At 29.5% G+C, this 4158-nt stretch overlaps 1 protein-coding gene across 1 annotated transcript in view; it reads left to right on the top strand.

Moving 5' to 3' along the window:
* f (forked) overlaps positions 1-4158 on the top strand; it is a gene marked incomplete in the record, with an annotated part of 203433 nt that overhangs the window by 196168 nt on the left and 3107 nt on the right.

Genomic DNA, 4158 nt, shown 5'->3' with positions numbered 1-4158 from the left:
ATATATTTATGGTTATGTGGTTACTCTTATCTATTCAAACTAACATTAGATTGTAAAGTAAATATATTTTAGAATATGTAATTTAATGATCTTGGACAATTCGTTATTTGTAAAGAAAATATGCTTCACTAACTTTGATTGTATGCAAAAAAAAAAATTATAACAAAGACCATATAACATTCCTAAGTCTTGTGTTTTATTTTATTTTTCTTGTTTGTGTCTGTGTTTCACCATTTCCCTCTCAAGTTTACTTACTTTACATGAAAAAAAAAAAAAATATTTTCCCAAAGAACTTTTTAGATTGAAAGCTGAAATATTATCTTTTAGTTAGAGCTCAAATATATAGGTAGGTATATATGTGTATTAAAACTGATATGAGAAGCTTCTCTGGTCTATTTCAATTTTAATCACTGTTTTATTACTCAGATTCATTGGGATTGTTTAGTATATAAGGCATTGCTTTTTAGTTTTTTGTAAAATTTCTTTATCTTGATTGTCTGCAATTAACCAAGTTAAGATGTCTCTACAGGTCCATCTAAATATCTTTATGATTTAGAGTGATGAGTACAAATCATATTTGTTTTATTAGATGATATTCATGGTATAATAGAAGAAAAGTCCATTTAATTGTCTGCAATAAAAAAACTTGTTGGTAGACTGTCTTAGGAGAGTTAAATGACCAGTAGATCATTGTCATTCAAAACTGTTGGTTTCTATAAAATGATGGATTCGATATAGACCAAAACTCGTATTTCCACACCTGATTATATTCAATAACGCCCAATGCACCCATCCGGGGCTACTGCGGCAGCACTATAATTCCAACACATTCAGTGTCACCTGGCAAACGAACAGCTTTCGTGCAGAATTTTTTCCAATATAGCATTCGCCTTTTGCTAGATGGCTGATAGTGATTTATTTCTATTTTTACAAAATGTCTAGTTGCAAACAAAGTAGATGTCCAGGGTGTATCCATAGAGAGAACATGAGGAAGTTTTTACACTTTTATAGATTTGTGAGAAGAAAAAGAGAAGATTTTTTAATTATTTCAAAATTAGTTTTATAAGCTCTGGAAATATTTCTCCATCATCCTTTTTTTTTTTTTGGAAAACTTGGCTCATTTTTCACTGAGTGTTCAGTATCTTTAAAGAAGTCAAGCTGAATAAATGAGCTTAGCTTTGGTAACAAGTGATAAAAACTTTCCTAAAGTAGTTTAAATTTGAATAATGAACTCATCATTAGTATAAACTTGAATAATAAACTCATCATTAGTATAAACTTGAATAATAAACTCATTAGTATAAACTTGAATAATAAATTTACCAATAGTATACATTTGTTAAAATATGAGCCCTATCAGAGCTGTTAATGCTCAGTAGTTCCTGAGGCATTGTTTTTGGAAACCAATATTTATTTCAAAATAAAAATAAATCAACATTTTGTGAATTTATTTTGACAAAGATCATGATCACAGATAAGAGATATCTGCTATTCTAGCGATGATGATCATTGTAAACTACATCCCTATGGCTGATAGTCCTTCAGATATTGTAAACTACATCCCTATGGCTGATAGTCCTTCAGATATTGTAAACTACATCCCTATGGCTGATAGTCCTTCAGATATTGTAAACTACATCCCTATGGCTGATAGTCCTTCAGATATTGTAAACTACATCCCTATGTCTGATAGTCCTTCAGATATTGTAAACTACATCCCTATGGCTGATAGTCCTTCAGATATTGTAAACTACATCCCTATGTCTGATAGTCCTTCAGATATTAGCCAAAATAAATTCACAAAATGTCGATTTTCTATTTTTTGTAAAAATATTCAGTTGTTGAAGATCTGTATGCTGGGCAACTATTGAATATAGAGAGTTTTATCAGGACTCAAGTTTTAGCATATTTACACTCCTTTAAAAATTGTTTCACTATTTTTTATCATGCAGTAGATCACTTTAAAAATATTAAGTACTACCAGGTTTCAGATGTTACATTTGATATTTTAAATGAATTTTTTTTATAATGTCTTCATTGCTGTCAATAAATTTGTGATTGAATAGCATTGTTATTTATTATCTGTAATTAGGCTGAACACTGCCTGATGTGAGCTTCATTAGGATGAACTTCGTAAGGGCTTTCTGATGACTTTTAGTTGAGATTAAAGAAATAAGAATCGTTACGAAATTAGACGCACATGTAAAAATGTGTTACATAGCAAAGTTTTTCTAGAGAAGAAAAAACCAGAAGTAAAAGCTCAAATACAAAATGGAAGAAAGAACAGGAACTTTACTGTGTAAAAATTTAGAAAAAAAATAATGCTAACAGATACATTTAATCATTTTAACAAATACAATATAAATATTTCCTATGCTGTTGTATTCCTCTTGGGTTTGAATGTTCCCCTTTTTGTTGTCATATCACTTGTTTTTAGCAGCTGTTCCAAATACCATCATTAATACATAACACAAAATAAACATTTAACACATAACTCAAAATAAACATTAACATATAACTCAAAATAAACATGCTTATATTGAAGTTTAAAACTCAGTATAAAAAAAAATAAAGCACCTCTGGATTTTATGTTTAATTCACTTTCAAATGGTTTAAGCAAAATTAGAATTTTAAACCTCCTTGTTCAATTACTAAATTACTTAGAGCTAAAAGGAATAAACACAATAGTCAAAACAACTTGAGACACTACTATATTCCTTTTGTTAGCAATTAAGTGTGGCTGCTGTTAGTACAGAGGTGGAACTACAAGACTACTACATTAAGTGTGGCTGCTGTTAGTACAGAGCTGGAACTACAAGTCTACTGTATTAAGCGTGGCTGCTGTTAGTACAGATCTGGAACTACAAGGCTACTGCATCTTCTGATCAATAGATTGAATTGCGCTGTTGGAAATATGAGTAGGCGATAAGGAATATAAGCTGTATTTGCTACAGCCATCGAATATCCTTTGTATTTGTTGATTTTCAAAGATTCAGTTGGTAAGGTTGGAAGTTATGAAGAACATTTTGGTTTTTTTCTCATCCTTCTATTAATTTTAGTGTCTCAAACAAACGAATACATAATACAATTATAGGAATATATATACATAATAAACATGAATAACCTTTCTTTGCCTTAAGGGCAAGACATTTACATTTACTTCATTCAAGGATATACTTTTTTTTTGTAAAAAAACTTGGTCAGGCCAAAATGGAACTGTCTCATCAATGTTGTAATTCTATTATTGAAAATAAAAGGAAAATAATTAAAGCCCCTAGTGTAATTATAATTTAAAAGGTACAAATTTATTGGACAGTTTTATCTCTTAAAAGGATATAATGTTTTAATGTCCTTATTCAACCAGTTTCATTCAATGTGTTATTTAGTTTCTGTTAAAATAAAATGGAATCTACAAGGCACAATGTTGTTTCTTTGAAAATTCTTCTTATCATTTCTAAACTATTATAATGGAAAGGAGGCGAGAGTGAGGGCGACGGCTAGTTATTTTAACCATTTATAATCGAGTCATTTTCAAAATTATAAATTTGAATATTTATTTATTCTTTATTTGACATAAATAAATTGAGAAGAAAAAAAAAACAATAGGCAGTATGTGAAGCTTAATATTGATATGGAATGTAGAACTTACCTTTTCATGCGTTATGATTACAGACAAATTAAGATGAAATTGTTTGTTGACCTAATGTTCAAATAAATATTAAAATTAGTTACAATAGATCTTAAGTCCCATGATCACTTATACCATGCCAACTCTTGATGTCATTGATATTACTAAATTCAAAATGACATAAAAGTATAAGTAGAGACAACTTTTATTTTTTAATTATATATATAAATGAATATAATTGACCATATAATTTCAAATAATATAATGGTCAGAGTTGCGGTCCAAACAGAAACAAAAATAGTTAATAACTATTTATTTTCAGAAGTTTGAAGAGCTTCATCAGACCTGTTCAAGTTGATAGTTTTGGCGAAAAGTCGCCAATGTTGGATGTTAGATATGTTCATTGTATTCTGCAGCAGGCTTTGGTCTATCCTAGTTCGGTCCAAATCTATTGAATATGTTCATTGTATTCTGCAGCAGGCTTTGTTCGGTCCAAATCTATTGAATATGTTCATTGTATTCTGCAGCAG

Source organism: Halyomorpha halys, unplaced genomic scaffold (assembly GCF_000696795.3).
Source record: "Halyomorpha halys isolate HHAL.00 unplaced genomic scaffold, Hhal_1.1 Scaffold229.1, whole genome shotgun sequence".
Lineage (NCBI taxonomy): Eukaryota > Metazoa > Arthropoda > Insecta > Hemiptera > Pentatomidae > Halyomorpha > Halyomorpha halys.
Note: the sequence above shows the minus strand (reverse complement) of the source record. Positions and strands in the feature narration are given on the sequence as shown.